General features: G+C 42.5%; 1 long non-coding RNA gene across 1 annotated transcript; it reads right to left on the reverse strand.

Moving 5' to 3' along the window:
* Window positions 1-18,852: 18,852 nt before the first annotated feature.
* Window positions 18,853-24,077, reverse strand: LOC148054902 (uncharacterized). The gene is made up of 4 exons (XR_015706839.1): window positions 23,965-24,077; window positions 23,459-23,602; window positions 19,383-19,474; window positions 18,853-19,089 (listed from the first exon to the last, which is right to left on the reverse strand). It is a non-coding gene; the product is annotated as an uncharacterized LOC148054902 (long non-coding RNA).
* Window positions 24,078-24,455: the final 378 nt, after the last annotated feature.

Below are 24,455 nucleotides of genomic sequence, written 5' to 3' on the forward strand. Positions count from 1 at the left end.
CAAGCTTACTTTTTTCAATAACATTGGTTTGTTAAAAACATTTTTTAATTTTTGTCTCTCTACCTTCATGAGAGCTTACAACAAATTTGCAACAAACTGATGACATATGATTAACCCATTCCTGCCATACCCACTTACCTCAACTTGGTTCCTGCATTCACTGGGGAAAAAACAGGACATCTCACAGGATCTCTGGGCATTGAAATGGAAATACCCATTTCTCTAACTTCAGTACCAAAATAGATATTAATGCAGGTATTATAGTTCAAATATTTTTATAATGGCTTTAAGTTGGTTGCTTTCCTTACTCATTTTGCAAGAGCCTGGATGAAAATAGGGAAGGAAATGAATGATAACCTTGTAGAGCAGCTGTGGAGTAGGTGGGGTATCAGTTCGGGGACACCATTTGGTTTAGGTCCTTCATGTGGAATGAGGGTCACTACTGTGATTTAGTAAGAAACACATGTGCAAGTATACACAGAAACACAGAAAATACAGTTTACAGAGCTTATTCAGCAGTGGATTGCAGAATACAGATGTTGGATATAATATACTGCCACTAAATTGGATTGTGGGTGAATAAAGGAGTCAATCTTAAATTCAGCGGTGGAGTCCTGCTCTGCGTTCAGTTGTAAATACACAGTCTTTTTGTTTCGCTTTTGCAACTTATTCAATAAATATTTTGGCATGTCTGTCTGTTATGCTGCCTTAATGTTCTCTTCTACTGAACAGAAATTAGCATTTGTAATTTATTCACCAGGGGAAACAAAAAAGGCTCTGCCCGGATTTGAAATTTAATGCCTAAAAGATAACCAGAATGCTGAGTCAGCACAAAGTACATGCAACAAATAAACTCGTTGCCTGCATATAATTTAATAGAAGATATGGCAAAGAGTGGGTAAAAAAAAGCTTTTATCTGTACTGTATTAAAAACGATGTAAGACTTTAACGGACCTTCAGCTACTCGTTTCTGCCCTGAGACCCCAGCGGTTTCTGCAGGCAGCAGCACGTGGACGCTCTGTCTGAGGGCAGCAGCAGAGACACGGGGGTGAGTGGGAAATAGTGTGGGTACCCTCTGGCTACCAGAGCACTTTGCTGGCTGGTGGTGTCTTAGCTGGGGCAGGGTAGGACCTGTTACGTGCTGGGATAATATTCAGGCTGACAAAATTTCCTTTGCCACAATTCCCCCTTCAGGTATCAATTCCTCCATCTCTTAACTTGTGCAAATTTAGCCCTGGATTCAATCCAGCTTTGCTCTCGTTCTTTAACTTACATTACGAATACTTTCAGAGTGACTCAGGTACCACCCAGGCTGCTCTCAGATCCTCTGCTTCCCCCGACCCACTTCTGCATTTAACTTGGGGATTTTAATTTAACCATCATCTCTGCAGACTTTAAGACTGGTGCCTTGTGCCCCAAGCACAGCCAGCACCCACCGACCCTGCAGGCACTAGCTGGAGGCTGAACACAGGCACACGGGCACCTTTCATGGGGTCAAACACGTAGGAAAGCTTTGGGTATTTTTTGCCTCTTACTGCAATAACTAAAACATATTAGAGAGACAGAGACGATGTGCCTCCACCATTGCCAGTGCTCATCTGGACTAGAGCAACCCTCAGTGAAATAGCTGCAGAGCTTCTGTCCTCCTCCACATGAGGAAAGTATTTTTCTCCCTTAATTTTAGAAATAAGTAAATGCTTAAAAATAACAAAGTTATAACAGAAAAAATGGTGTATTCTAATTGGAGAGGTCAAACAAGCTTAAATGTAAGTGAAATTATCGCATCTGTCCAAAGGAGCTGCTGGCTGGCTGCTAGGGTTATAAAAGCGTGATCTCCCACATCGTGGAGACACGACCTTGGTGCAGCAGCGCCCATCTCCGCGGCGAGGGGCCGGGGCGGGTGCCAGGCAGGATTACCGGCCCCAGGAGTGGGGAATGGTGTGTGCAGCCACGCTGGGCGGAACCCCCTCTCCCTGGGCACCTCTGGCCATCCCTGCCCGCGCCTCCAGCACCCGCCGCTGGTGGCCAGAGGAGCGGAGCATCACCTTTCCAAGAGGGAATCAATACCAAAATGTTTGCGGTCTAAGTAGACGGGATATAATGCAAGTGACAGATCCCTACCAGGGTAAAAGCAGTCTTATCTCTAGCACAGTGATTGTGGTGGTAAATTGGCTGCAATTTCCCCAATCCCGTATGAGTTTTAATAGCAGAACAATTTTATTCTGTTGCTGAGCACCTCTACTAGGGCTATTACTGGCATAGCTACCTTGGAGGGGGAAGATCTTCCCCTGACTGATATGGCTATGCCACTGAATTCAAACCCTTTTATTTTTTCATTAGAAAAAATAATAAGATGCCTATTTTGTTTTCTAAATGGCAGATAGATGAGTTTTTCAAACAGTTATAATACTGAGAAACATAATGATAGTCTCAAATTAATTTTTCCCTAATCCAGCCCCATGCAGGTTTAAACAAATTACCTCTAAAAAAACCCAATCAAAATAGCCACTCAACAGATTTCAACGGTTAAACAGCAGTTTCACTTGCTTGCTCTTCATTTTTCACTCTTGGGAAGCGTTATATATCTTTTTATTAGCTTGAGATCTAAAGCTGCTTCACTGCCTTTTAGCCTACCCAGTTACATCTAAATTGCCTAACGCAGCCCGTGAAGAGCGCGCTTGTCTGCAAGGAGGTGCTGGGGTCTACATCTAGCACGGCAGCATCAAAGGACCAGACCCCGGGAGACACCAGGGCACCCGGCTCCCACCCACGGCCGAGCTGTTCCTGGCTCCACCGCTCGCACCGTGCCCTCTGCGGTGCCTCTAAAGGATGAACACGATACAGCACCGATATTGACCGCCAGTCACGGCTGGCATGAATTTTTCTTTCCGGGGAAAGCTTGCAAAGCTGTATGCCCATCGGCCCTCGGGGAGTCTGCTCACCTTTTGAAATTGAGATGTTCATCGTAAAAAAGTCTCACCTTCTGAAAGATGAAGTTTTGAAAATGGGTTGCTGTTTTGAGGATATTTGCACCCATTTCTGCTTTTTAGTCTCTATTAATCATATGTTTTTGTTATTATGATGCAGCCCATAAGACAGACACAGCGTGACAATTAGGGCTGTTCTGGGAAGCAGTCACAGTGACTGGTTTATGAGTGGTTTGTGTGATCGATTTTTTACTTTTCAACTGAGATAATGGGCACTTTGCATAGAGAATTTATAACCAGAAACATCCTTCCATATTGGCACATGGAATGGGCATGACTTTTATTGCAGCAGTACTTTATCGATTTTGCAATACAGCGTTCAGTTCTAGGAGCAATGGGTCTAATTTTGCCTTACCTGGAAGAAGTTTTCCCATGACTGAATATTCATGATTTCACTTCCCAGAACCATTTTGCAGGCTCGATTGCGCGTGACTTTCAGAGCAGTTTTACGCCCATCTGACTTTGTTAACACAGCATAAAAAATACAAAATAAGTGCAGAATGTGACATTAAGGGGCTTTAAATGTATATTTATCCACATGTTGGTGAAAGGAAGCAGGAAGGATGCTCAGAGTTTGAAGCTATTCAATGTTTCTTCTCGGAGATAACGTGCACAAAGGGTTTGCTCACCTCTAAGGAGGGTGCCACCGCTGCACTCCCGAGAGCTCCGCCAGACTCTGCAAACGCTCCGTTCTGCCACCTGCGTAGCCTCCTCCTGTGCAAATGTGTTAGGAAAGCCGGGATGTGAAGCCAGAGCTGAGGGCTTCAGCTGGGGTCCTGCCGCAGGGAAGGGCGCAAATACACGCAGTCATCTTTATACACTCCCTGCACCACGACTGGTGTGGTACCTCTTGAGTTTTAGCCGTGAAGTCAATGAAAAAACCCCTGTTCTTTCTTTGACATGGATCAGCATATGCCTGTATTTGCAGTGTGGTCACATACAAGCAAATATTTGATTAAAAAGTGGAAAAAACCTCCAAAATACGCGACTATGTTTCCGCATAAGAAAATTAAGGAAGGAAAAGCTACCAGAGATGAACTGTGTGCTGGAGGGGGGGCAGATGAGTAGTTACTCTTTCCAGTATGAATTACTTCATTTCTTTTCTTCCTTTTCAGTTTTTTATAACCATAACTTTATTTAAATGTAGCTTTTCTTTCCAGTATGACTATAATAATTTCTTAGAGAACATATTTTAATAGCTTGAATATAGGCTCAGGATTTCTGTTTGCTTCTATAATTTCTTCTTAATTATTTTCCAATTGCTGAAACAACAGTTTTCACAGTTTATTAAAAAGCATTTTTGAAAGCATTACCCTAAGGCATTGTCAACATTTTATTACTATCACTAACAGCCAGCACAAATGAATAATCATCACCACTGGTAGCTTGTGTCAAACAGATGAAAACTGTTTGAGGCTTATGTAAAAATTATAATAAAGTTTAATGTCAGACTGGAGCTGTTTTCACACAGGAACACAGGCAACTTTCTGCTACCAAACGCCTGGACCAGCTCCATCCCCTGAGCACCGAGCTGGAACATCTCGGAGGGGAAACCTGGGGGGTCTTGGGTCTGCGATCTGATGAGGACCTCGCGTGGGCAGCGACCAGGCTATTCCTCTTTTAGTGTTAGCATTGATTTAAATTTTCTTTGCCTCTAAAATCATCAGTTTTGCCCAGATCCTCCTCTTGCTGGGCTGGCTGGCTCATTGCCATCCTCCAGGTATGGCGGGATCACAAATCACATGAAAAACCACAGTGTTGGGATACTCAGAAATATATTCTGTAACGCCCCAGTCTGACCAGGAGAAGCCCATTGCCAAAGGCACAGGGACATGTCCTGTCCCTCCAGTGCTGCCAGACTGCCAGTTAACACAGCAAAGCCGTGAGCCTGGGCGGCTTTATCACAAGCAAACACCATAACTTCATCACTTTCCATATCTCCATCACCTTTCCCTTCCCTCCCCGTGCGGGGCAGCGATGCCAGCCCTGCCAACATTTCCCTGCTGCTGCAGCGCAGCTGAACGGGCAGATACAAAGGAGAGGATGGTCCTGGTGAAGCACGTTTCTGGGTGGGGGTGTTGCGCCTGCTGCTGAAGGGTTGATTTGTGATGGATGGGAGCACGATGACAGACCTCCCGTTGGTTTTGTTATTAAGGGTTGTATGTTAATGAATCCTCAGGGAGGCTATGGACGTGGCGCCTGATTTTTCAACAGAGAAAGCCGTTGTCCTCCATGAATGGTCCCAGCGCCGGATGGGCAGCGCACGGTACTACGCATGCCCATGCCTGTTGGGATAGCATGGCAAGATCAGAGAAAGCGTTGCCTGCTTCACACGGCTGTAATCAGGCTGGGTATGTGCACCACCGATGCTGCTTTTGCAAAATTATACTGCTCAGAAATGCTCTTTTGAACACCACTTGTTTTCGAAGTAATTGTGGTGGCGTGCTCATCTGAAAAGGCAAAGTAATAATGCCTTACACTTGCTCTGCCCTTTCATTTGCAGATCTTTGCACAGGAAAGATCAACATCGCATCACTAATTTGCAAACAAAAATACCTGGGACCCAGGGAAGCATGCAGGATCTCCGGTACGTTCAGGGAGAGGGTGCCTAAGTGCCCACGCAGTCACCCCGCCATGGGTACCTCCTTATTTCCCCTCCCTTTGGTCACAGGGTAGCCTGATACATGCCAAATTTGACGGGGAGGATGGAGAAGAAAGAATACTGTCTACTAGAGATTATGTTTAGACTATTTTTTTTTTTAGGGGATGAAGGGAGTTATGGTTTTTGAATAGAAATGCCTTTAAAGTCAGCATTTCTGCTCTCAGTATAACATTACTAATGGAGATGACATCGTTGTATTGGAAAGCAAAATTATATTTTCGAAACTTTAAAAAAATTTAAGGCAAATATTTTAGCCATATTTTTTCCCCCTCTTATTTACTTTAGGGAAAATTTGGCCTGATCCATTTAGCTATAACAAGCTGGAACACTCTTAATCCTGTATCATTAAAACCCAAGAATATTTAGTGTATGGAAGGTATCAAATTAAACTATTTCTATGCATAGTCCTGATTAGACATCCTTTTAAAGTGGTAGTTTAAGACACATTAGCTTGCACGACTTTATTCTTACCTATATAATGTTTCAAATCAAGCCCTGTATAATTAAGACTTCATAATCAGTGCTTCAACAGCAGCCTCGTCTCCAAGCTATTTGCAGGTGCCTTTCCAGCAGATGATGTTTGCAAAATATCGTACCTGTGGAAGTTGCTAATAATGTTGAAGTACTGCTGGCCACGTTTTCTGTCCCGTTGGTGCTTCGTCCCCCCCGGCTCCCTGCCAGCCCCACCGTGCGGCTGCTGGGGAGAGGGGATGGGGCAGGGGTTGGGGCAGGGGTTGGGGCAGGTCCTTCAGCTTCTGGGATCACCAGCTCTGTCCCCTCAGCTGCCGCGTTTTCTTTGCCCGCATGAGCCACCATCCCCTTAACTGACTGACTTGCCCCTGCATCTCCAAAGTAATTTCTTGAGAGCAGAGTTCCCTGGGAATAAAAAAGGAAAAAGTTTCATTTCTCCCTGGCTTCGCTGCTACTTCACAGGTACTTTACAGCCAGGCGCCGGTTTGGGATTCGTGCCACGCTGAGCACAGCTGCTGCAAATCAGGGTTGCTCTTTTGCCCACTGCAATATAGATCCTTTGAAAGGCAATAAATAAAGGAGATTCCTCACGACAGCTCTTGGTTACACTTAAACCTTCATTTGAAATTCCAGCAATGATTGCTGCTAAACAGTTTACTTGCTTTTTTAAGAGAAAGCAAACCGACGCGGCGCTTCTCCCCAGCATTGTCCATGCCGGTGGCGTGCAGCAAGTTCCCTGTGCTCAAGTGCGATAAATGTTTAAATAGCTCCATCCTTGCCAGCGGGTCATTCAAACCAGCAAGGGTGACCTTCTGCAAAGCCCAGGAGACAGGATTTCACTCTTTCTTCAGGGGACTCCTAGGGATCAATACCCTTTTTTTATTGTTTACACTCTGCATGCAGGTGGAGCACCTTATCTTTTCAAGTAAGCCATCATACTCAATGATATTCTAATTTATAGATATGCAAACCAATACCACTCTCTGTGCCTGTACTACATATGAGTCTCCAAAACACAGCTCATTCTAAACAATTTTAAATAGAAGAACAGAAAAATTGTTCTTGTCCAGGGATCCCTGAACTTCTAGCCTACAAATAATTAAGACATTTTTTTCCATGTACTTCCTTGGAGGTTAAAAATCTAGACAACACTTTAGTTCTGACTTCTCCTTCTAAAACCTAAACATTAAAAAAAATTATCTACAAATTAGTCGGGAACTTTGTGACAAATTATTCATGCTATATGTCAGACCCAAAACTACAGGAAAAGGTCAATTTTGCCAAACATCCCAATGTGAAAAAAAAAAGTGGAAAATTTCAAAACTTTTTTCTAGCATAAAATATTTCTTTCAAAAAGGGTAACGAAACTAATGATCAGAACAAACAATTACAGGATTACAGATTATCAATTCATTAGTCTTTTCAAGCAATTAATTTCTCACCCACTGCTTAATACAGGTAATATTTTACTTTTGAAAATGCTCACTCCCCTGTGCCCAAATGCTGCTGGGGAATATGTCCAGCATTAACTACACCTTTGTGCCACCGTACAACTCCTACTTAAAGGCATCCTTCACAGTCCCAACAGCACCCGGAGATTTCTGCCTGGAGAGGCTCGAAGAGGAAAGAGTCGGCTGAGATGAACTGGGGGCTGAAGCACCGTTAAGATAAAAGCCTTAGGTCCCTCTCCCTCTTCTCGTATAACACTGACATTTTTAAAGTAAGATATATTAGGAGCAGCAATTGCGTATTTATACAGGTGGGAAATCAAAGTTTTGCTTATATTCTCTTCCTATGCTCTTCTCATAAACTAAATCATATAAACGATTCCTGGTTTACCTTCATCAGCTATGAGCAGTATATTGCCTGGATATAAAACTCTGGTTTTAATACTTTGATTATAAAATACTGAGAGAAGAATTGATGCCTTGAAGGCATGATTAGCTTTAGTGAACTAGGAGTTTTCCTCCTTAATGTGGAGGCAGGAAGGTATCCCCACCTCCGGAGCAGGACGTGGAGGCTTTCTTATTAGGTAGCAGGAAAATAAACCTGGGGCCGTGGCTGCCAGGAGCACGATGTGCTGAACCACGTGCGCGGGGAAAACTGATTTCCTGCTTAGATACGGCACTTTAGGGAGCAAGTTGCATTCACTTTAGAATGTGTGATAAGCATCCAGAAAGTAACGTTTCCAGTTTCGCTGATACTGTGAAGACAGATGGAACAAATGGAATATAGTCCCATGAATTTATGGTGGCATGACAAGGATCACATATAATTTACTAATGAATATGTAGCTTAGCTGGCCTGGAGACATAAGGAGGGATTTACTAATGGCTCATCCAGGCTGCGCCTGAAGATGATGCTTTGCCACTTGTTCTTCACCTTCTTTATGCCGTGGTGGTAAGAAAGCGTTTGAATGCTCCATCATTCTGCTAATCTTATCTAGCAAGGGAGCTAACAATGATATAATGATATTTACTTCTTTCTCTTGTGGAATTTTTAACAGCTTGTCACTATTTAAAGCAATGAAGCTAATAGAAATACAACATTCTCCAGAAATAGCTGCAAATGAAAACTTTGCCAAGTCCTGGCTGCGATGAAACTCAGCCCTGGGCTGGCTGGGGAGGGAGAGAGTCTTCCAGGCCCGTTGTGTTAAATGAAACCACAATTATTGACGGGAGACCATTTAAACACCTAAAACAGTTTCCAAAAAGTGGTCATAAAAATCTGCTTTTAAAAGATGTGTCTTGAAATTGTATATGAAAATTCTCATCAAAGCTACCGGGGACAGAGCCATTTTTTATGTTTAGGCGAAACACTCTTAAAATGTCAACATTCTTCATCATCCAGGCCAGACTGAAACGTTTGGCACAATACCTGCTCTCTGTAATGAAGAGATCTTTCTCTTTGTAGAATTTATTATTAAGCATGTATGCAATCTACGCAATTATATTACACATAATTGTATAATAATAATTGGCATGGTATAATGTTATTTTATATATTATGCACATGTGTAATTTCAGGTTCAGACCCATTTTCTAGTTTGTGCACGCAAAGTGCATGGAATTCATAGTTCAGAATTTCAGTCTAAGACACTTTGTACTCTGAACTTTTCTTTGTACAGCTGTACTTACCAGCTAACAAGGAAAGTCTTGACAGCATTATTTACGTGAACAGTCTTACCAAACTGCTCTACGGAATTGTAATTCATTATTGATTTAAGTGAAGTATGTGGATAATTACAGCATTCTTTTCTGAGATCAGCTGAAAGTACAAAAACTATTCACTGAGGCCACTATTTTCAAAACAGCCCAATATTTCTGAAATTAAAAAAAAAAAAACAAAAAAACAAAAAAAAGAAGAAAAAGCTGAGGGAGGCGGAGGGTGTAGCGCTCACAGATTCATCTGAAATTCCCAAGGGTACAATTCCAAGTCAAGTCCGCTAACAACCTCGCTGCAGAGGTACAGCCCGGCGCCGCTGGCAGAATAACGCAGTCTGATACCCTGTAGGAAATACAGGGCTGAGAATTTTCACATGGTGATGTGCTTGCCATCCAGTACTTTTGTACTGATATTTTCATTAATATATTGTTTGAGCCTGTACCGTAATAATTAATATGCCGAAAGGTTTTCTTTTGGGGCAGCAGAGAATACCTGTGCCCGCTCTGATCAACACTACCAGTAAGAGTCATATGGGCCCAACTGGAAGAAATAAATGCATTTTGGCTTCACTTATTCAAAAAAGTCTGTAGAAGCTGTTGGAAACAGATGGACTATACTTATTAGAGAAACCCGAACTATTTACTGAGACCAAAGGGAATCATGTTGTTATTTGGTATCACTTGCTACCAATTCCTCCTATAACAGAAGGAATTTATAAGGGCACTTGAAGTGTGAGCAGTGATCCCATTTTCAAGACGCACTTTAGGATCCAGGCTGCCTTTTCACTTTCTTGACAAACAGCAAATAATTCCAAAGACGGACATTTAAGAGTAGAGATGGGGATTTAAGAAGATGGGAAATGTCAGAAGAAAGGAAATGTCAGAAGAAAGGTTCAAGAACTCCAAAGACTGAGACCTTATCTCCAGCAGTGCAGAGGGAGATCGGCTCGGGAAAGGTGATGTATGTGAAGCCTGGAAAAAAGTCTGAGAGAAACAAGTGATGGTACAGAAGTGGTACCAAGGAAATCCCCCTTGTCACTGCCAGCCGCTGCGCTGCTGCTGCTGCAAGCAGCCCAGAGTCATCGACATCTGGCTCCCCATAAAGCACCTCCTTGCCACTGAGCAAAAGCAGAATGTGAGCATGGTTACAGTTACATAGACGAAACTTTGCATGTTCAGCGCTTCGTTATTCCCTCAGTTGTAACTTTACAGGCAATGGTATAGGTTTTTTGCTTTTTCCTTTTCTTTGTAATAGGATAACTACAGTCATTTCTTCTGCAGCCCCAGGAAAGAGTTCTCTGCCTAGCTGAGTTGTTGACTTATTTATGTATCAGCTGTATCGGCAAACAATATTATAAGTGAAAGTATTCTCAATGTATCACGATCCTTGTCAAAGCAACAAATGCCTTATTTACCCAAGAAGCTCTCTATGAAAGAACAGGGATTTCACATAGGAATTCACTTCTGACATTGATGTTACTTAAGGTTATCACATGAAACATTGAATTATCTGCTAAGGCTGCGTAACTGCAGCAAGACAACAGAGAATTCCGAATAATAACTGATAACTCCATGCCGAAATCAATGCTATTAGACTATATTGATGTAGATATTTATTTTTTCTATAAAAATACAACTAAAAATTGAACTGAGCACAGATCTTAAATGTCGATATCATTACTACGTTCATGGTTGTCAACGTCTGAACTGAAAATTGTGAATATGCAAGCGAAAGTAGCCCCTATGAAAATGCTCAGGATCTCATTTGCAAAGTCTATTTTCTATTAGACAAAACAACACATGGTGTATTAGATCAAATGCCTCTGTCTCCAAGGCGGCTCTTACCAAACTAAGGCATGGTCAGGATGGGCAGACTTGTCCGTGGGGCATAGCTAAAGGAGTGATGCCAGTTCGCTACAATCCATTCAAACAGAATGGGTTAGCCCTTGCTAGGTACCATATAATTTTCGAAGAATTTCCCCTTTCCCCCAGCGGCATGAATCTCGGTCACTCTGTCTCTGCGCTATGCTGAACCGGAGCTGAGCAGGTGGATATTTGGGGCAGGAAGGAGAGTGGTGAAATTACAGAGTTGTGCTGGCATCTATTTCAGTTCTCAGCATGGAAGCTTTGGTGTTACCCGATGCACAGGGTGGCAGTGTCTTCATTAAACTTATCCACCCACTATAAATGTATGACTGTTTAAGAGTATTTTGAAATGAAATTTCATAGCCCGCTTTTGATACTGAATAACAACATAAAACCTTACATTAGTCTAAAAGCAATATTCACACATTAAAAAGAAGTTCCATATATAACAACAACGTGGTTTGGGGGGGTTTCCTATTCCACGCCAAAAAATTGGTGAATCAAAGAGACTATGCATTTTCACCATGCTCCAACTATCACAGGGAGGGCCAGCATATTTTCCAGGAGAAATGCTCTTAAAGAACATAACAGAAAATACTATTGTAATGTTCACAATCATGCTTTTTGTTAGAATATTTATGGATATTGCCAAAGCTGAATTTCTAGCCATAGCGATCAAGGTGCAAAACTATGTTTAAACATAAAGCACATCTTGTTTTCCTTACGGTCTCTCCTGTACACAGTACAGTGAAGATCGCTGGGTTTGGGATTGTTTTGCTACGACATGCCATTTTTTTTTTAAAGATAATGCAAGCTTCTAGCTGTTACCTGGGAAGCCAGCTCTCTGGTTTTTGGGTATATTTGATGGTCTGCTCTGGCTTTGCAGGGTGCCAGGACTGACAGAGCTGAAGGCGGTGTGACGAAGACGGAGGAGCGGACACACCGCGGCAGCGGGGCTCACCAGCAGCCTCGGGAGCAGGGAGATGCTCGCAGCCTGCTCCAACCAAGCCAGTTCCCTGCCATCTCATCACAGGTTCATGGCAGCTTTGTGCATGCTCTTCTGCTTCTTACCTTAGAGTGAAGAGGGCTCTTGAATGAGTCTGGCTACGGCGCTTATTGTCAAAGTGTTTAAGCACATGCCTCAAATAGATCTGTAAACTCTCAGACTGTTCGCAAATTCACTACAACATTTAAGTCCAAGTACCTTGTTCAACTGCAGTTTTATGTTCTTCTGTTGTTGGTAATAATTCATCTTTTAAACACAATAGAAGCTGTTTGATAAAAAGTAATTAAAGTATTGAAGTGTTATCTGATTTTTTAACAACATTGTTGTGTTGAGGTTTTTATTCTTGCCTCACCGAGAGCAGAGAAGAGTGGCAGACCCGGTGTTGAAATCATCATGGAGAAAGAGTGGGCACCACTCAAAGAGCTCACTTCCATATGGTATTCTTTGAACTTGAGATGAGGCAGAAGCGGCACCCCTCTGCTAGAACAGGGAGACAGAGAAAATGGTAAAAAAATAAATAAATATTTCCCTGAACCAACTTAGGAAGACGATTCCCATCAATTTAAATTACACCTCAGTTCTCATTTCTTAATTACTTACCTAGCTATTATTTCTCACGTTGAGAAGCACACAAGTCTGCAACACCTACATCAAGTTTCTGACAGAAGGGTATTATTTTATGGCAGGTATGATGTTCAGAATAGCCTATTTCAAGAACAGTAGTACAGGATGCTGATGTGAATGTCTCGAGATGAGACACGATAACCTTTGATTGATGGCTGGAGACAGGACTTGGGAAACACCTACACCCGTGTCAGCCAGCTGGGCTGGGTGTGCACAGACTCATACCCATCAGACATGCTGTGGCAGCATGTGCTATCAACACGGGCAACAAATGTTGCTTCCCAATTAGCAGATTCAAAGGCTGATGACCTTCTATCCTGTCAAACTGCTGGAAGCGTCAGTGATAACTAAATAATGATGGAACAAATGGCAGAGCCTGGTTGTCAAAACTGCAACTCCAGGAAGATGACTGCAGCTTTGATGAATTTGGAGAGTTTTCCTTGCCAGCAGATCAGTGTACGGCTGTCTCCAAGCACTTCCCGAGACTTAGAATTAATTTTTAAGTTTTAAACTGAAGACAGTGAATTTACTTCAGACTCAAATACAAAATACAGCCATCAGGAATGTGACTTCTGCTCAAATTCAGATCTAATGAAGACCAAATACTTGTTACTTGAATGGATACCAGTTACTTAAGAGAATATTATTTGGTCTGCCTAAAGGTGACAGAAACAGAGGGTAATAGGACATGTCAAAGTGCTGAGAGCTGTGTGACAGATTGTAACCCTACACTGTTTTTATTTGAACAAATGTTACAACAACTCCCAGTAACTTGATTGTATCTCTGTATTTTTTGTGTATTCTACAACACGATATTACTTCCCGTCATCCTAGAGATGGGCAATCATTTATCATAGCAAATAAAATAATTTCCTATTACACTATGCTATGAAAATACCATTTCTTTCAACTTGATGAAGTGACTGCTGTTTAGCATCTTCACAATGCAGAAAGGTTGATGTATTTTAATCTCTGCTTTCTTTTTTTTTCCCATGTTTAGCTGTAACTATTAAATGTACACATACATATTTTTTTCAGGATATTACTGTTTTGAGGATAGTGGCATACATACTGAAATATAGCAGCCGATTAATTCTCACAGCAGCTCTGTAAAGGGATGAGAATGTATCTCCCTGCATAACTACTTCTTTGAATGATTTATTTAAGAGAGTGTACATGTGGCTACACAGCCATGCATATGGCTAAAATAAATTCAAAGAAACAATATATTTATTATTCAGTGCTTTACAACAAACACTAACTAGAACTCCACGGAACAAAATTGCAAAACTTTGCAGAAGGGAAAAGCTGTGCCTGAAGAACAATTACATTGTCAAAAAAGTTTCAAAGTAAACATGGAAATGTTAAAAAAGTGTGACAAAACTTCTTAGGAAAAGTAACGCAAATGCCTAGCATCAGGGACTTAGTAATTCATATTACCAGCTTTCAAGACTGAACTTTCCCATGGCAAAACTCTGCTTGTATTATCATGTCCTCTCTGCCCCTCGACTTGCCTGCATGAAACCAGAAACGTGTCCCACAGCATTTTAGCCTTCCCAGACAGTTGTGGGAGAATTTATCAGGCCTCAAGGAAGACTTTCGGGAAGGGTAATGGGGTTGCTGCCTGCAGCGAGAGACAGCAAGGAAGGAGGATTGCACCAAACTGCTGCTGCAGGATCTTATGGTAGAGTAGATGATAACCAGAGAAAACACAGATGCATGGCATTATGTCTAGCAGCCATTTGCAGTATAGGCTGACTCATTAAAAGAGATAATTACAGACAGCTGCCTACATAGTTAATTACTGTCAGCAATTAAACCTAGAGGTACCTTGCAATAGATACCCAAAGAAAACTGAACTGAGAAATGGCCTCACCTGGGCAACGTCTGTTCTTTGGCCTCATCAGATCCCAAGGTATTCTCTCCCATGACTTTTAAAATGCTGCATTTCTTTTCTATGATGTTTTTTTCATCTTCTTATACAGGAAAGTTGCTGGCTGTAAGACCAGAAGCGCATTTTCTGCCAGGATGCTTATCCACCTGCAGTCAAAGGTCTGGGCTAAGCCTTTCGTAGTGACGGATGGGATGGGATTCCTTGCTCTCCCTGCAGATCAGTCCCAAACCTCCCCTTCTGAGCAGGGGACTGCAGTCGCCTGGACCCTGGTCCACAGCAGGAATCAACCATACAATTGCAAAGAAATCTTTGTACAGATGGTGACAAGACAGAAGACCACATAGCTGTGAGAAGAAATATACCCATCACACAGGTTAAAAGTATTTCAGTTTACAATTTTTTGTATGGGAGGAAATCAAAAAATGCGTTCTCTCTCGCTCAAGAGAGAGAGGAAGCAAAATAAGCATAATAGTTTCAATATTATTTTTAATATTATTTGTTGCCCCGTAATAGCTTGCAAAATACGAAGAGACCTCCGTTGGGCTTAAATGAACTGGTTTATGAATCTGCATCCAGGGTGTATCTCATGAAATATCAAAATTACACCACTAAAATTTTCTGATAAAAATCCCTTAGAGTCTCACCATAATCAGTGGTTGAAAAGTCAACCGGGAACATTTGTCGTCTTTAAAATGTCTTAGATTGTATTTTTTCAAGTCACCTCACCATCTTTGAGATTCCCTTGAGAAAGGCGGATCAGTGACAGCTTGCTCAGGAGAAGAGCTCCACCTTACATCCCCGTCCTAAATCAGTGCCCAGCTCAGCTTCTCAATGATTCTTTCACCAAAACCAACACACCAGACCCCACTGCCATCTGGAAACAACATATTCAAATTGGCAGAGAATATTTGCAATCATTTGCCAGTTTTAAACATTACCATAAAAAAAAAAAATCATCCACACATTTATTTGCAAACATCAGAATAAAGTTGAGCAGGGGACCACCTTTGCTTTGGGGACATGCAGGCACATCACCAGCAAAGCCTGGTGCTCTCAGAGGTCCCTCACAGGCACCATGCAGCACAGGGGATCCTGGCCACCCATCATCCATCTAACACAGATATTAAACACTGCTCTCTGAACAGCTGGTGATGCAGGGGCAAAGAAGAATTGTTTTTTCAGTACTTCCAGAAGAAGCTTGAGAAAATTATCATTGTCACCTAGGACACAAAAAATACCTTTATACTATGGCTCTGGAATTTGCAGTGCTTCTGGCACTGTGTGTTGGCATCTACTGATGGCTCTTGACAACACAGGATAACACATTTTGAATTTTTTCCAGAACTCAATGTACACAAAATTTCCTACCTATTTGCTACCACTGACTCCAAATGGTGCCTGTTTTCTGGTCATTACTCATTGCTGAAGCTTTCCATATGGAACCTTTTTGGCTTTCTTGCAAAATAAATCTGACTGGTGCTCCAGGCCCATCCAACGCCCCGCTGTAAGCTGTCCACAGCCAGGATACCCCCTTCACATTTGCCCCACGTCAGCACAGCTGGTCTGGAGGAATAGCAGGAGGCACCATCACAGGAGCTGTAGTTGATGATGATCTTTAATCTCGGAGAATATGGCTAGTACTGCTTTTGCTCCATTCCTTGTTCTGCTACACAGATTCTGAGATCAGAGCGGTGCAAATGCTATGTCTCCCAAGAATAAAAATTTTTACTGCTAGAAATCCTTAATTTCCCAATAGAAAATAAAGGATGTAAATGGGATTTTATTGAAAGGCATCTTAATAAGTTTATTATGAATTATTATTTTATATGCATGTTCTGATAACATTTTATGATCCCTGAACTATTCCTACAGTCACATTCACCAGAACAGACCCGGCTGCTCGTGCAGAAATCCACTGAGACCCCAAAAGGCCGACTGGATATATATGAGCACATGCAGCCTGTACACTGGCTTTTGAACATGACTTTAAATCAGACTTTCCACTTTGTGGAGGAGCTTTGCATTTTTTAATTTTTTATTTTTGTACATGTTTTCATTCATTTAATTCATTTTGAATTAATGAAATCAGACATATATCACCACAAAATAAAAAAGAGGAAAAACTTAAAAGGAGGACAAGAGGCAATAGTCAAAATTCCAAGTGGATGTAAGGAAAACACACTCTTGACGATCACAGCAATTAGATCTTGGAAGAGCTTACCCAGAAAGACTGGGCAAGCTTGGCATTTTTGGAGATTTTCAAAGGGCCATTGGACAGGGTCCTGAAAAACTTCATCTACCCTTGAAGTTAGCTTCCTGTTGAGCAGAGGATAACAGTAGATTATCTGCAGCTACTTTCCAAACCCCCCCCACCCCCCGGCCCCCAATGTTATGGTCCTTTCTTTTAAAAAAATAAAAATAAAAAAAAAAAAAGGAGGGGAGGTGAGGGGGAAGAAAGGGTGTCTGGCCCGGGAGCAGGTTGCCCAAGGCAGGCTGGGCTGGGCTGTAAAGACAGGGCTGGATGAGCCGGCAGAAAATAGGCAGGTTCCCTTCAGAGCCCTGGTTTATTTTAGGGGGAACTTGGCCAAAATGGAAGAGCCTCCCCAAAACACTTCTGTCAAACTGTCAGGATTCGATAAAATGTTGCTCCAGAACACTTGCTTTTTTTTTTTTTTTTTTTTTTTTTTGCTTAACAGTTATAACTATATTTTGCTAGCATGGTGCTTAGATGAGTTTCCAGGTTATTTAGGGACTTGGATATGGGAGCAAAAGTTATTTTACTTGTTTAGAGATTGCACAAGACAGACTTATAGGCAGAGGTGATATATTGCTGTGCTGCCAAGAAACCCCACGGAGGAAGAATTTGCAGCTACCAGAGCCCCAAATCCCCCACCACTTCTATTGCTTTGGAAACGTGACTTCACCTGGCACGCCGCTCTCACTATTAGTCAGCTGAAGCCTTAATTTTTGAAATAGCAAAAAATTATACTAAACAATTATTTATCTAGTTTTTTTTTTGTTCACCTTGTTGTGTTATGTCTAGACCTAACACAGTAGTTATCAGTGCATTGGGGATATTATTTGGCACTTGCAGTTCTTTATTTTCTTGGACTTTTAATAGAAGTGTTTATTCCCAATATAAAGCTTGAAGAAGATTACTTGCTCTGTCACGTACTTCTGGCTCCTCCAAGAAGTTTTTTCCTTCCTAACTCTTTCTAGAGATTGATTTTGTACTCAGAGAGAGACATTGAAATATAAAAGATTCCCTATTGGTATCTTGTCATTATATTGAAAAAAACAATACCATAATGGTACTTTCAAGCAAACAAAAAAATTGGTTAAGTAACATTCTTTTCATAAAATTTTTCTTTTGTATTTCACAGTCTATTTTCTAATCCTTTTATAAGTACAGAGATATGTCGTGATATCATTTGACATTAAATTGCTGGGGTTTAAGGCAATCCCAAGAGAGGTCTGAGAGTCAAGCAACAAACCCACCAAAACCAAAGTCCAAACCAACATCTTCAAAAAAAAAAAAAAAAATCTCAAACTAACTCACCTTTAGAGGCAACTCTTGCAGCAACCTAAAAATTTCTGCTAGACATTTCATAGCTGGGATTCTGTGGTGGTGTTGTACTCCTCTCAAGAAAAAGCCACAATAAAGCAGGTATTTATTATCTCAGAGGACATCCTGCAGGATGAAAAACATGCATTTTAATGCACTATTCAGCTTCTCCTCAAGTGAAAGCAATCCTCATTCTGGAAGCTTAAAGTACACCTGTAGACATATCACACACCTTCTTATTGCAAGGCCACCTTTAGAAAAGCTCCAGATTTTTAGAAGAGGAGGCTATAGATAACTTAGGAAAGTGCTTCAATCTTAGAACCACCCACAATACCTCTGCAGCCTTGTCTGGAGCACTCAACATCTCTAGGAAGACCATTCTGGGGGTCCTCCAAGCAGCATGGTGCCGGTGCTCCAGCCGGCTTGAGGGAGGACAGGCGCACGGCTGCCACGTGCCTGGTGTTTCCTGCAACCTGGCAGCACCGGGCAGACCTGTCTGTCCCCTGCCTGGTGGTAATGGACATCACAAATAACCCAGACACATAATGATAGGTATGCCTGGAATACGTATACAGTGTCTTCCAGATGTTATCTTTATGGAGCTAAAGTCAATAAGAATAACTACGCACAGCCCAGTGTACAAAATTGTATCTACTGAACTAATTAATCTGCTGGTGAGGAGCAAATTCATTGGAGGGGGGGAATAAAGTCCCCAAGTTGTGATTTGGCTGTCCCATGAGGCGTTCCCGTTGCCAAGCCCAGGAAACTTCTTTCATCTTCATCTGACAAGACGGGGTGCGCGGGTAGCTGGCAAGAGTGACCACCCGATTGCCTCTTGGCATGACCTATGCTAAAAGTAAGATTAAGATTTAGAGGGTGCAAACTCGAAATCAAGTCAAATTGAGATTGTTTACATGGTGATATACAGAAAGGGAATACATATAGATACATGTATATATATATATATATATAAATACATATATAATTTCAATGCTTCTATTCTCCACATTCTGTTTCTCCTGAGTAGCAAAATAAATATTTTATCTCGATTAGAGACCATTTCCATGCCTTAGAAATCAGCCACATATCCCATGCATACAACGCCGCAAGCTGTGAGAGACATGCAGTGAGATATGACAGAACCTGGCAAACTCCCCAGTTCACGCAGGGCTGGAATTCACACTTGATCAGCGCTGGGATGCGAAGCGTTTCTTTCCTTACTTTCTGAACAATTTCTGCAATGCAAAAGTAATGGGAACTGTAGGACATAAAAGCTGCGAACACGTAATGAAAGGAGGGACATGACCAATGAACACAATTTGATGCCAGGCTTTTATTTCTCCCAGTTTAAACATAAGCTGTTTTTTTTAAAACAAGAGAGAGAGAAACCCGGTTACAATTCTCCATTAAGGTCTGGCATCGCTACTCTGTGAAGGAAGAAAAATGACACTATTTTATATAGCCAGCATGCTTAAACCGCTTATTAGTAGTCTGGATAAAACTGAAATATGGTCCTTCAAGTGGATAGAATACAAACCATTAGAAATAACACCAGAAGCAATAGCTGCGGTGGTGTTGGGAAGGCGCACGGGAACACCGGGACCTCCTCACCGCCTCTGTGCCCGTGAGGCACCAATCCTGCTCTCACATCAGCACTACCCGCTCCGGCGGCAGGGAAGGACATAAGGAGGGGTTAAACGGGGGAAGATGGCTCGGAATGCTCCCTGCCAGCGTGCTGGACCATCGCACCCTGAGGGACGCGCAGCCTTGTAACAGCCCCGCGGGCCGGTGCTCAGTGCCGGCTCTCGAAAGAGGCACTGCTGGAGGGAAAAAGAGAAAAAACCCAACTGTTCCCCTCTTTGTGTTTTCCCCTCTGTCACTGGTGCAGCTGCAGTGGTGGAAAGTGTTAGAGGAAAAGCTCCAAGTACACAAGGAATTAATGTTTACCTGCAAACTCCATTGTCCTGTCCTGGTAATAAAGGGAGGTTATAAAAGCTCCCGGTTTGCCTTTTCAACATACGTTTTCACCAGGACACTCTCTTAAAATACGTATCTGTATATATACACATACATATGTATGTACGTATATAGGAAAAATCTTGCCCCACTTCACATTTACTCTGATGACCGATGCCAAGTTTTATTCCCTTTAACGCTTCAAGCAATGAGCCAAGGAGGTACTCATGTGCGCACACATAATATAAAAATGCCAGGCCAAAAAAAATTATCGTACTTATCGCATCTGTGATATCACTTTCCTGTATGCATTGCTTTATATGCTCAAAAAAATGCTTTAAACATATGACACTAATACTGAGTGGATTTTGCTTTATTTCAAACTGCATTATCAATAATTACAGGGTTTATATTCCAGCTTGATCTCTTCTGACCGAGGATGAATTTGTTATGAAAGAAAGCAGTAGCTATAACTTCCCATTGCACTGTGCTGGCAGAACAGCACACAAAACCGCCGTCATTTGGGTGGAATGTGTTTAGAATTACAACATAAAACACTGAGTCATACCACCACAGTGGAAGGAGTAGCTGCAGTTAAAATGAATTATCCTTGGCCATCGAAGATGCAGATTGACAGATAAAAACATGAGCTAGGGTGAAGTTGCAGTTCTAATAAGTGAAAATGAAAATAATGTATTTTACCAAGGGGAGAATCGAATGGACAACATGCAAGTACTGCCGTCTGTTGTGTCCTGTCTGCTGGCATACCAGTTACACCTTCCCAAACTTCATTTCCCATATGGTTTTTATGCCAAACCAAGCAACATTATCAACACTTTAAGAAAATTGAACGCTGAAAATTTCGAAGGTTTCCGTACCTGCAAGCTTGTCTGCTTTCTCCCGTCAATGTGCGTTATTCTAAGAACGGACATACCTCCAGCGTGTCTTTATGTCCTTAGACCACTACAGCTCTAAACATCACTGCTAAAAACATTAAGTGATACAAGTTCTGAAAAAAAAGTTAATTTACCCACGTTTTCAAAAATACAGGATAGTTGCAGGTCATGAAGAATACCTTCCAAAACCAAGGCATGGCATACTATGGGGAGAAAAAGCACGCAAGACAGATCCAGAAAAACAACTTAACTGCTATCTTATAGTCGTGGTGATTAGGCTGATGATTAAAAGGCAACGATAGTGGATAAATCTGCCAATACATCAGAAACCACTGCAGAGACGGAGAAGACAACCTACTCTCCATGTCTCCAGTGGCTCACACCAGAAATAACGGCCCAAAACTGCAGCAAGACAGACAGAGCTTGGTACTAGAAACACAAATACATTGCTTGGGGAGTTTGTAGGATTGCCATCTCTGGTGGTCTTCAGAAGTAGGCTAGATGCCAATAACCGGCAGACTGAGCAGATGCTCAACTTGCACTTCACATCCCATGGCTTTGTGATATTCTCCAAGAGCCTGAATTCCCATGGCTCTTGGTGAGAAACTAGTGCCTAAATAGAGGCTGGATGCATCCCTAAACTTCCAGATCTGTCCCTGAGGGCCAGGACACATCTCTGCAGCTAAATGGACAAAGGCTGATTAAATCCCCCCGTGGTCTCATCAGGTGATGAGAACAAAGCTGAGAGTGAGACAGCTAAAAAGGCCATTTTGATTTTTTTCCGAACCAGCGTATACCCAAGTGAGGTAATCCACCTGCAGTTTCTGAGCTCATACAACCCAGACCGCAATCTGATTTATAAACCCGTTCTCTGGCATACGAAATGCAGTTGCTGGAGAAGCAGATTCAGACAAGCACTGAGCTCAGAAACTCACCCAGCCTCTTTTTAGGCACTAGTTTCTCACCAAGAGCCATGGGAATTCAGGTTCCTGGAGAATATCACAAAGCCCTGGGATGCGAAGTACAAGTTGAGCATCTGCTCAGTCTGCCGGTTATTGACATCTAGCCTACTTCTGAAGACTCATCAGAAACTCATCATTCATGAAAAATTAAAGATATGTTTTGGCAGTGTAATAAGAATAGACATACTGAGGCTGAGAAGGTATAGCATCATTGCATTCTATTGTGTCCTTGAATATTAAACTCAATTTGATATTCGACACTTACTAGAAGATATGACGACCAGGTAGGGGATTGTGTGTATATATAATAACTTTTGAGTTTATTGGCAATAACTAAGCAGGGAGCAGACCTTTTCACAGATACATATTGACAGCCATGAGCTGCCTGCCACAGCCTGGGCAATTCCAGTCCTGAGAAATTACATGATCCCAGTACGCCCAGAGACAGCAGTGCATACTTGAGACAAATTCAGTGTTTTACTAGTTTATTACTTTACAATAGCTGTAAATACCAAGCCTGTATGATGATGTTTGGGTTTTTCTTCTTCTGTTTCATTTTAAAAGTTTCAACTATGTTTGCCTCAAAGGCAGGTGCTGGGAAATGAAGCGCAGTGGCATACAACAGCCACGCAGGTTATGCAGCGTATCAGTTAAGTGATTTTAAACTCTGTTGCAACTTCTCCATCATCTGAAATGAACCACCTGCTTCAGATTTTAGCTACTCCTCTCTGGAGGACTTGAGAAAATACTCATCCAAACAGTTAAGAATTTTGTTTGTATCTTTATGGACTCTGAGTCGAACCAGTGATGCACAGGCCTGAAATAGCATTTCACTGGTCATCTCATGGGCTAAGTACGCCTCTCAAGTGCCTTTGCTTTCCTGGAGAGAAACACAGGCTCCTCCAGGAATCCCAGCACCCACAGACCCCCTTCTCCTCCTGCACACCCCACCGTGTCCCTTCCCAGGGCTGACCACGTTCTCTGCCAGTGGCCCTCTGCAGCAGGGATCGTGCAGCCCCCAAGGAGAGAAACGCTTTTCCCACAGGACAATTTGAGAGCATTTTGGTTTTTCTTCCCTCAGTCACTCCTCATGTATCTGGCAAATGTGCATTCCCTTTTAGTACCCCCTAAAATTACAGAATCTGCCACAGGTCCTTACCCATTTCCTAAGTGCGCCCCATTATTCGGGCATTGTTTGCTTCCAAAATACCTCCCCAGCTTCGTGCAACTGAGCCCCAGAGGGAGACCCCGCAGAGGCAGGGGCCAAGCAGGGCTGGGGCAGGCACCGTGCCGGCTCCCGTTGCGGGGCACATCCGCGCTCTGGCTGGCAGCGGTGCTGGCACCTCACATCTCCCTGACCAACAACAAAGCTGGAAGCGGACGTCATTGAAAGTGGTGATTTTACCTCGCCACGAGCAGTCTGTAGCTCCCCTGCTGCATCCAGAAGTCTTGCAAAGAGGCAGGCAAGCCTAGCAGAGACCATCCAAGGCACATGCAGCCATTGCTGGATTACCACTGGTGGCCATAATGCCACAGCCACCTCTCCGTGCTGTCAGTTTATTTAAAAAAAAAAAAAAAAAAAAGTGACTTAAGGAGCAAGAATTTTTTCCCCTAACTAACATGCTCTGCCTTCAAAGCAAACATATTTTTTATAGCACCTCTAAATATAAACACATTTTTAATGTTTGCTACATGCTGAGCACAGTCAACAGAGACAAACTGAAGCACAAGTAAATAATTTATTTTTGCCTTTTTCTTAAACAGCAATTTCTTCCCTCTGCCCCACCAAACGCATTGACAGCATGCTGCTTTATCAAATGTCACACGAATCTACCTGCAACACCCCTCGGATGCAAACTCACCCTCTAAATTCAAGCAAAATGACTGCTGGAACAAGCATGACCCACCTACCTTCACTACATGCGGTACCACATGAATCTCTCTTTGCTCTTTCCTAGTCTTTTTATATAAACGAGGTTAATTAAAACACCATCTACAGTTAAGAAGCCCCAGCCCTGCCTGCTGTTCAGTGTGGGCCCGAGTAGCACGCAGGAAGTATTTACCTTATAGAAGATGGAAGGTTTGGCTGACGGGAAAATGCTGGGACCATTAACAGAGTTAATTGGATGATGAAAGGGTGGGGGGAGGATGCAAAACACTTGCTCTTGTCCCTCCCCACACACATCCACCCAACACAAACCCACAGCAAAAGGAAAATGACCCCTGAGTGACGGGGAACAGACCTACAAGATGCGGCAGCGTGAAAGTGAGACGGGAGAATTTGCTGAGGGAGATGCTCCAGGCACTGCAAAACCTGGCTGCAGCCCCCTTATAACTGACAGCTCCCAGCTCCGCTTCGGCAAAGTGCAGACTGACAGTGACTGATGTGCAATGAATCAATA

Source organism: Nipponia nippon, unplaced genomic scaffold, assembly GCF_047370975.1.
Source record: "Nipponia nippon isolate SJK-2023a ecotype South Korea unplaced genomic scaffold, ASM4737097v1 scaffold_3, whole genome shotgun sequence".
In the NCBI taxonomy this organism is placed as follows: Eukaryota; Metazoa; Chordata; class Aves; order Pelecaniformes; family Threskiornithidae; genus Nipponia; species Nipponia nippon.